The following is a 10,777-nucleotide window of genomic DNA, read 5'->3' on the forward strand; positions in this document are numbered from 1 at the left end:
AAAAAATAAAAAATAATTCAACTTTTTCAAATTTCCAAACAAAAATAATATTATAATATTATATTCTAATAATATTTTTTATTCAACTTTTTCTCTCTCATTTCTCAAAACTCAAAAAATACTCAACTCAAATTATCTTACTACTATTCACAAAATTCTCATCTTATCTCACTTCTCAGACAAGCCAATTGTCTTGTAGCAAAAGCCTCAACTTGGACATTAAAAATTTCATATTAGTAACACTTTTGTGTGCACAAATTGGCCGAATGAGCCATCTCCAACACTGGAAGCGTTACCATTCCACAGCTTGTTTCTACCTCCAGTCTTCTAAGTTCCATCCAGCGATGGAGCCCTGATGCCTTATTTGGAGAGATAATTGGTGTGTGCTGCGTGCGTACTGCTAGTGAGTACAATCATAAAAAGAAAGAAAGAAAGAAAGAAAAAGAAGAAGAAAAAACTCTCTATGGTAAGTTAAACTAGAAAATGGGGGGAAAAAAAAAGAACGAGAAAAAGAAAAAAAGGCTGCTATAACTTTGAAACTGTTTTGAGGCCGAACGCATTAATTACCAAGCACCCAACTATAGCAAGGCCTCCCTAAGACCATTAGTACATAGTCCTGATCCAATATTGTAGATTATAATTGAACTAACGTTGCCATTGAGTAATTGACTCTGTAATCGACTTCTTAATTGAAAGAGTTGATATAGAAAAAGAATTTGATGCCTCTCTGTAGCTAATTTAACAAGAGAAATACTTTTTGCAGTCGGGAGATGCAATCGGCGTGCAGTCGGCTGTAAAAAAAAATTAATACGGGACTTACATAAAAAAAAAAAAAAAATATTTTTATAACTTTTTATAATTCATGTAGGTTCCCTTAAATATAATCATTCCGTACAACTGACTGCATACCGACTGTATGTAACAAAGCTGATTTAACAATGCTTTCTTTTCATTTGAAACGATTCCTCGAGGAGTATTTAATGCATAGCAGCTTGACATATCAAAACACTAGCGGGATTCTTCAGTTACTTTTTTTTGTCAGTGTAAAAACAATTTATTTTACTTCTATTACGTAAATGCAATTTGAACGGTGCTCTTTCTATCAGCGTCAACCAATACAGTTAAAAGCTTTTTCAGTTAGAATCAATGTTTAATTACGAAACAGGTATTACAGGCCACTGTTATAACATCACCCGTTATTTAGATGCGTTTAAGTACTTAACTTTAAATGTTAATCTTGTTTTATTTAAGTGTTCACTTTCCTTTGCTTATCAGTGTTGGTATTTTGGACTAGTCTTAATGGCCTTAATGTGGGTTTGCTAAATTATCGTGGTTCATACATGTTGACAATTGTTCTTGTTTGTTGTGGCTAGTTCAAAAGATGGAGAAGATGAGTAGGTTCAATTGGGACATATATAGCCAGTTCAGGCCTCTGTGTGCAAGTGGCAACTGACTGCTCACATTTGCCTCACTGATATATTTCCTTCTAGCTATGGCATTGTGATATTTGTATTTGTTTCCAGTCATACAAACTTCTGGGATTCCATGGTTTGGTAAGTGAGAATTTTGAGATGAGAATTTTGAATTTTAAGATGATATATTAAAATATTATATTTTAATATTATTATTGTTTTGGGATTTGTAAAAATTAAGAAAAGGTTGAATTATTTATTATATTTTGTATGAGGATTTAAAAAAATTGTAATGATGATATAAGAATTTTAAGTTTGAGATGAGAATTTTTTTGGACCAAACTAAACACGATACATTGAGTCTAATGGCACATGTAATGTCTTTGACGGAAGTTGGATCTGTGGTGAAAGTAACCCTTTATACAATGCCTCGAACTATCCATTTGCAGAACCCGGGTGGAATTGCTGGGCTAAATGGGCAGAAAGATAGAGATTATGCAAAATGGAGGTGGAAGCCTCAGGATTGTGATCTTCAATGCGCGTGCATTCCTTGAGAAGTTTTGTGGAAAAAGAGTAGCTTTTGTGGGTGATTCATTGGGTAGAGCATAGTGGGAGTCTTTTATATGCCTGCTTATGGCAGGGGTGGAGGATAAGAAGAGTGTATTTGAAGTCAGTGGGCATAAGATCACTTTTCCGTTTGGTCATACAGATGAGATAAGATATTTTAAATAGTAATGAATAAAATATTATTATAATATAATTTTTGAATATTAATTTTGTATTGAGATTTGAAAAAGTTAGATTATTTATTATATTTTGTATGAGGATTTAAAAAAGTTGTAATGATGAATTAAGATGAGATGAGATGAGATTTTTAATTTTGGTTAACCAAACAAGTAAGTTTGATTAGGTTTTTAGGTGTACGCTTCAATTCCTTTAATCTTAGTATTGACTTTTATCAATCAGTTTTATTGGTGCAACATGGTCTTGTGCCTAGGAACGCACCAAAGTGGGTCAAGAGAATGCTTAGAGTAGACGTGATGGATGACATTAGCAAAGAATGGATTGATTATGATATTCTCATGTTTAACTCAGGCGGTTGGTGGACAAAAAATAGGCTATTTAACAAAATGTGAGTTTCTATGTTGTCTCAGGCTTGAGTATGTTTTGTGCACCGATTGAAATTCTTATCTAGTTATAATTTTGGTATGTATTCAAATTCCTGGTAGTTTTTATTAGGAATGACAGTATATTATATAATTCGTTAATTCAATACGAACACTACATGATAATAGCTGGTTAAGGTTTGATTTTAATGGATTTGAGTCTAAACAGGTTGATCCGTTAAGACACGATTGCTTAACGGATCAACCCGTTATGACAGTTAAGAAAGTTAAAATTACAATTATATCCTTATACCTAAAAGTAAAATTGTTAAAATTTCAATTTCAATATTTTTATTATTTGGATTGTAATTTTAGACTTGTAGTTAGTTTTCTAATTTTTATAAATATTGTGATTTTAAAATTTATATAAAATTATGTTAAATTGAATTAGGTCAAACAGGTTAATTTTGAACATATTTAACTCATTTACATAAATAGTTTGAAACGTGTCGTATTATGTCTTGTTAACCTATTTCATAATATTCAATAATGGGTCAAAACGGGTTAACCCGACCCGACCCGACCCGTTATGTTAATGGGTCGTGTTAGGATTTGAGATTTTGATACAATAAACTTAACGGGTCGGGTTAGGGTTGAGCTATATAGTATAATATATATGTTTTGAAACGACACGAATACGACCCGTTAACACGATTTGACACTCTTAATTTTTACTTTGAGGAGTTTGCTGTATGATTCTACATGAACAGGGTAAATAGAGATTTAATTTATGTTCTAGTTTTAATTCTTCAATTTTATCTCTTATCATGTTTGAGGCATCTTGCTCCATTTTTCAGGTTTTGCACGTGGACTAATGCATGCAACATGATTTGTATTGATAGAATCAATCTTTCCATACTTATGGATTGCACACAATCAGGGATTTCTTATTTTTAGGCATATGTTACGATAATATTTTTTCCTTTTATGTAAATTTCCATAATTAGTCCCATTGTACACTTATATATTTTGTAAAGCCGAATACCAAAAGATCAATATATTGTATTATTCAAACACGTCCCTTTTTCTCTTAACATGGTATCAGGCTAGACACGGTCTTGCAATATCATGACAGATTCATCCAACCCAACCCCCCCTTCCCCCCCTTCCCCTTACCTCCTCCACCCCTCAGATTCCCCAAACTTAATTCTTGTCAATGGACTTCTCACCGGCGACAACTATCCCAAATGGCAAAAGGTCATGACCAGAGCTCTCAATGCCAAAAACAAACTTAGTTTTGTTGATGGTACCCTCACCCCTCCTGCCCCCAACACACTCGAATACACTCAATGGAACCAAACGAAGGATATGGTTCTTACTTGGATTCTCAACTCTATTAGCCCCTCTCTTGCCAACTCTCTTGAATATCATACCAACCCACGTGATGTTTGGGTTGATCTTTCCTCTCGTTTCTGTCATGGCAATAATGCCAGAATTTATCAACTCAAACGGACTCTCTCTTCTCTACACCAAACCACAAATTCAGTTCATGATTACTACAACCAAATCAAACAAATTTGGGATGAACTCAGTCATCTCCAACAAAGCATTGCAGCAGCAAGCCAATAATGAAGGGGCGTTTCAGTTTCTTCTCAGCCTCAACGATTCCTTCGCTTCTCTCCATACTCTAATCTTGGCCATGGATCCCCTTCCACCCATCATCAAAGTCTTCTCTATTTTATTTCAAGAAGAACAACAAAGGTTGCTCAACCTTCATCCCCCTTCATCGGAAACCATGGCCATGGTTGTTCGATCCAGTGGGCGTCCGAAACCCATCTTCAAGTGCACGGCTTGCGGCAAAGATGGACACACTAGAGACCGTTGCTGGACTCTCGTGGGTTATCCCCCTGGCCGCAACCCGAGACCCAAAACCCAGCCCTCTATTCTCGGTCAGCCACTGTCTAGCGTAAAACATGTTTCCGTGGCCCCGTTGGACTCCAGTCCGGTTCCTGGCTTGTCACCGGAGCTCTACCAGAAACTACTTGGCTTGCTTGCGCCAACTCCCTCTCCGATTGAGCCCTCTGTCAACTTCATTGGTAATCTCTTCTCCCCTTCTCTTGATTTCTCTCTCAATCGGCGCCTCCATTGGGTGGTAGACAGTGGCGCCAGCCACCATATTTGCCACCACAAGGATGCTTTTGCCGATCTTCATCCTCTTGCAAACCCCCATTGTATACGGCTTCCCACGGATCAAGATGTCCCTGCCTAAGGTCTCGACACCTGCATTTTATCTCCATCTCTAACCCTCACTCAAGTTTATTTCGTTCCTCTTTTAACCTTCAATTTACTATCTGTTTTCCAAATTACCCTTCACAATTCTTGCATTGTTACTTTTTCTTCTAATAACTGCTTATTTCAAGACCAACAGTTGATGAAACCGATTGGAGCGGGTGAACTATGCAATGGGCTTTACGTGTACCGTCCCGACCCCCCCATGGTTTTTGCTACTCAATCCACTACCAATAAGACCCTATGGCATCAACATCTAGGTCATCCCTCTCGTTTTATTATTCCTACTATTTTTTATTCTCCTTGTACTCTTTCTGATTGTGATGTTTGTGCTCGTTCTACGCACACTAGATTATCCTTTCCAACTGTTGCTACTAAAAGTCTTTTTGCTTTTAATAGAATTTTTTGTGATATTTGGGGTGGATATCATACTTCCTCTTTATCAGGAGCACATTATTTCCTTACCATTGTAGATGATTTTTTCTGTACTACTTGGATATATTTAATGCGTTTTAAATCTGAAGCTTACACTCACTTGATGCATTTTTTTGCTCTCGTCAAAAATCAATTTAACACCAATGTTAAAATCATTCGAACCGATAATGGGCAAGAATTTCTCTCTCATCAATTTCAAACTTATCTTCTTGACCACAACATTATTCACGAACGTACTTGTGTTGAAACTCCTCAACAAAATGGTATTGCGGATGCATAAACATCGGCACCTTCTTAATGTTGCCCGCAGTCTTCGTTTTCAAGCCCACTTACCCCTTCCTTTTTGGGGAGATTGTATTCTCACTGCTGCTTACCTTATCAATCGCACTCCCAGTTGTACTCTTCAGAATAAATCACTTTTTGAGTTTCTCTTCCACAAAACACCCAACTACGATCACCTTCGTGTGTTTGGGTGCCTCTGTTATGCACAAACTCTTTGTGCTCATCATGATAAATTTTCTGCTCGTGCTACTAAATGTGTCTTTCTCGGCTATCCCAGCACTCGCAAAGCATACAAACTTTACAATCTTGATACACGTTCCATTTTCTATTCTCGTGATGTCACCTTCCATGAACAACAATTCCCTTTTCAGGATACTCCATACACCTTTTTTTTTCCCCTCTTCATCTCCAATTATTCCCCTTCTTGTCCCCGAACCCATTTTACCTACTTCTCACACACCTTTAAATCCTCCTCCAAATCCACCCTCCCCACCTTCACCTTCTCAACCTCCACCATCTTCCCCTCCACCTGTCTCTCGTCCTCGCCGCCACACTACACGGCCTCTCTATCTTCATGACTATATATGTCCTACCTTACCCACAGAGCCCATGGCGTCTTCATTTGCTACACCGGCTTCAGGTACTGCTCATCCTTTATCTGCTTTTCTTTCCTATTCTTGTTTTTCTCCCTCACATATTACTTATTTAAATGCTCTCACCTCTTGTGTTGAACCCTCATGCTATTCTGATGCTCTCAAACATTCTCATTGGCAAGAGGCAATGTCTGCCGAGCTCCAGGCTTTAGAAGCTAACTCCACTTGGACTCTTGATCATCTTTCCCCTGGAAAAAAACCCATTGGCTGTAAATGGGTTTTCAAACTAAACTCAAAGTTGATGGATCCATTGAGAGATACAAGGCCCGACTAGTTGCCAATGGCTATACTCAAGTTGAAGGTCTTGACTACCATGAAACCTTTGCTCTGGTAGCCAAAATGACTACTATCCGCTGCTTATTAGCCGTTGCTACTACAAAAAATTGGATCATTCATCAGCTTTATGTTAACAATGTCTTCTTGCACGGTGATCTTGATGAAGAAGTCTACATGCACCCCCCTCCTGGCTATTGCATTAAGGGGGAGACCCGTGTTTGTTGACTCAGAAAATTCCTCTATGGTCTCAAGCAAGCCTCCCGCAACTGGTTTTCCAAATTAACTATTGTGCTTCTTGATGCAGGTTTCCATCAATCTCAGGCTGATCACTCCTTATTTACTCTTGTCACTCATACCACCATCACTCTTGTTCTGGTTTATGTTGACGACATATTAGTTGCTGGCAACTCTCTTTCCAAAATTGAATTTTTCAAGAACCTTCTCTCCACTAACTTCAAAACCAAAGATCTTGGCTCTTTGAAGTTCTTTCTTGGTCTCAAAGTTGCACGCTCTTCTGCAGGCATTGTTTTGAATCAGCGAAAGTATGCTCTTGATATACTTTCTGATAGTGGTAACCTTGGTGCCCGGACCGCCTGGAACAACATTTGAAACTTTTTAATGAAGATGGATCCCTTCTTCCTGATCCTAGCATTTATCGTCGTCTCGTTGGACGTCTCATATACTTGACCATCACTCGACCTGACATTGTTTATGTCGTCAACATTCTTAGTCAAGTTATGCATGCCCCTCGAGCTCCTCATATGATTGCTGCCACGCATGTTCTCTGCTACACCAAAGGAAGCCCTGGCCAAGGCATTTTTTTCTCTTCTTCCAGCACCACTTAAGTGATGGCTTATACTGATTCTGATTGGGCCAGTTGTCCCACCACCCATCGTTCCACCACGGGTTACTTCATCCAGCTCGACACTAGTCCGATCTCATGGCGTACAAAAAAACAAACTATTGTTACTCGTTCTTCTGCTGAAGTTGAATACCGCGCCATGGCTGTCACCACCTGTGAACTCATCTGGATCAAGCAACTTCTCACTGATCTTGGCATTCCTCATCCTGAGCCTTTCCACCTCTACTGTGACAACCAATCTACACTTCACATTGCTCATAATCCAGTCTTCTATGATCGCACTAAACACATTGAGATCGATTGCCATATCATTCGCAACAAAATTCGCTCCGACCTCCTCAAAGCAATTCACACTTCTTCACATGAGAAAATTGCAGATATCTTCACCAAAGCTTTAGGCTAGGATCTTTTCCATCACTTCTCTTGTAAGTTAGGCATTACGGATCTCCATGCACCAACTTGATGGGGAGTATTGACAGAATCAATCTTTCCATACTTATGGATTGCACACAATCGAGGATTTCTTATTTTTAGGCATATGTTACGATAATATTTTTTTTTCCTTTTATGTAGATTTCCATAATTAGTCCCATTGTACACTTATATATTTTGTAAAGCCGAATACCTAAAGATCAATATATTGTATTATTCAGACACGTCCCTTTTTCTCTTAACAATTTGCACTGCGTTTAGATTTCATCCTGCATTTTGTGAATTTCATGAACAGAGTGAATGCTTCTGGCTTTGGTATTGGCTGTCCTCATGTTCTCATAAACATGTTCGGCAGATCATGAATTTAATATCCAATCTCAAAAGTCATATTTAGATGAGTCTGTTAGGTTGGTGATCAATTAATAGGAAATAGAATTTAGGCAGTTTGCTTGAATTGTGAATAAAAATATTATGCCTTTGCCAACATTTGAAGTAGATTTTCACAAATATTTCTGCAGAAAGCTCCTAACATATTAGCTGACAGGGGCTGCTATTTTGAGATAGGTAATTCATTGGATATGGGAATGCCAGTCCCTGCTGGGTATAGAAGAGCATTACACACTTGGGCATCTTGGGCAGAGACTATGATCAACACAACTAGGACAAGAGTATTCTTCAAGACTGAAGCAAACCATTGGAAGTGTGTTGTTTAAATATATAGTCAATACATTTCCCACCAGCTTATCATTGCTAGTTAATCGTATTAAGAATATAATACAAATAATTAAATCAATCTCTTCTCATTAGTTTATGCTTTTGGGATACATGGTAATCCACAAAATATCAGAGCAGATGTAATGAGTTCGAATACTAACTTTTCACTCTATTCTATTTAATTAAATATTCCACGTGTTGAGCTCACTTATTGAAAGAGAGGCTAGTCCACACATGAGCGGGAGTTTGATATAAATTATATAATAAAATCTACTTTACAGCCCCTTAAACTTTTGGGACAAGTGATAATTTTACAAATAGCCGTCTTTCCCATTACAGATAAGCACTTTAGGTTAATCTACAAATAAGCATCATATTCTAAACTTGACTGATGATGATGATTCTTGCTTGAATCTATGCCATGCATGCAAAACAATGGTAAAAATTGGAATACTTGGGAAGTGACTGCTCGACCTTCATCAGACACGAATGACAGAGAGAAAAGCGAGATTTCAGACATCATAGTGGAGGTTGTGAAAAAAATGAGAATTCCTGTGACACTTCTGCATGTTATGAAGATGTCTGCATTCCATGGTGATGGACATGTGGGAAGGTGGAGTGACAATCCATCCAAACCTGATTGCAGCCATTGGTGTCTGCCTAGTGTACTAGAAACATGGAATGAACTTCTTTTCTCATTTCTGCTGCCCCGATATTAATCCGACTTCCCTGCCATTACTGCATTTATATACTTGTCTATATTACCATTATCAATAATATAATTATGAGCTCAAAAAATAAAGAGATCAAAAGAACTATGTAATGTTGTGTTGTCCTTCTATTACAATATCTCATATTATTTAAATTCCTTATGAAAAACTACATTCTCAAACTTGTGTATACATCACATTTAATAAAATGCTTACATAACATAATTTGATTTAGAAGATAAATTTTAAAAATTAAATCTTACAAATCAAATCTTACCATATAAATAATACACCAGCTTAATAATAGAATAACTCATTCTTTACACGTTATCATTAACTTTCAATAACATGACATGGTCTTAATATAACATCCTCTAATAAGGTGGATATATGTATCCATTCTCTAATATTTTTTTTTTTTCTATTGCTTGAAGACTATCTAGTAGTATTTATTTTTTACTAATATTATTGTAAAAACAAGTAATACAACAAATCATACTCCCATTCCATTATGTAAAATGTATCGTTTATTATCATTAAATCATTATGTATTTTTTAAAATAAGAATTTAAAGGTTGATAGGTAATACTATTTTATCATAATATAATAAGATGAAAGTGAGATGAGAATAAATATATAAAATTTTTCTAATAAATTTATTAGGTGTGCCTGAAGTAATCTCCATCTTTCGAACATGCCACGACAGTTTTTTTGTTTGGTTTTTGCTTTGTTTTTTATGTTTTCCCACGTATATTTTTCCTTGTATTTTCGTTGTGTTTTATGTTTTACATTATTTACTTTGTTTTAGGTTTAGTATTAAAAAAACACACACACACACACCTTGTCTCTGGGTCTTTTGTTCCTAGAGTGTGTCCCCAATCTTGTCTTAGATAGGGGGGTTGTAAGCTCTGTTTTTAGACAGAGTGGGCGCTTGTAAATTCTGTTTTAGAACAAAGTGTTATCCTTCAGACGGTTTATCTGTAAAGAGTTATAACAAGGGACAAGACTATGTCAGTATACTGGAGAGCCTTAAAAGTGTTTGTTGACTTGTATTCTATATGACTCTGGTCAGTTTGTAACGTACATTATGAATAAAAGAATGATATTTTACTATTAAAAAAGAAAGTCTCACGGAGCGTCGACTCCATTTTGTTGGTAAAATACACAATAATATAATAAAAATTACAATAAAATTAACATTTAAACAAAACTAGTTTGGACTAAGGTATTGAAACCTCAACTTCTTTAAGAAGATTTAAGTCCTTTACGGTGTACAAAGTTTTAAATTAATAAGTGTAACAGAACTTCTCTTGACTTAACTTCTCTAAAATACAACAACCTAACTGATCATCGTATAACTCGAACTAACTCTACACAAATAGTTAAATCCAAAGCTCGACTCAAAGAAACCCTTCTCTTTTATTTGAAAAATACTCCCAAAATTATTTACACACTTTCTGTTATTTTTCTCTATCTCATGTGAAAAGGCCACATCAAAATTGAGTACTAGAAGCTAACGACAGTAGGCAATCAAAACAACTAGTACCCAACTTCCTATTAAAAGCTAAACGTAGGAAATTTTTTTACTACACTCTTGATTGCAGGC

At 36.4% G+C, this 10,777-nt stretch overlaps 1 pseudogene; it reads left to right on the plus strand.

Annotated features, from left to right (window-relative positions):
• The first annotated feature begins 1,462 nt into the window (after positions 1 to 1,462).
• LOC122296099 lies at positions 1,463 to 9,180 on the plus strand (annotated as a pseudogene).
• The last annotated feature ends 1,597 nt before the right edge of the window (positions 9,181 to 10,777 follow it).

The sequence above is a fragment of the Carya illinoinensis genome, chromosome 15 (genome assembly GCF_018687715.1).
Source record: "Carya illinoinensis cultivar Pawnee chromosome 15, C.illinoinensisPawnee_v1, whole genome shotgun sequence".
Taxonomy (NCBI): Eukaryota; Viridiplantae; Streptophyta; class Magnoliopsida; order Fagales; family Juglandaceae; genus Carya; species Carya illinoinensis.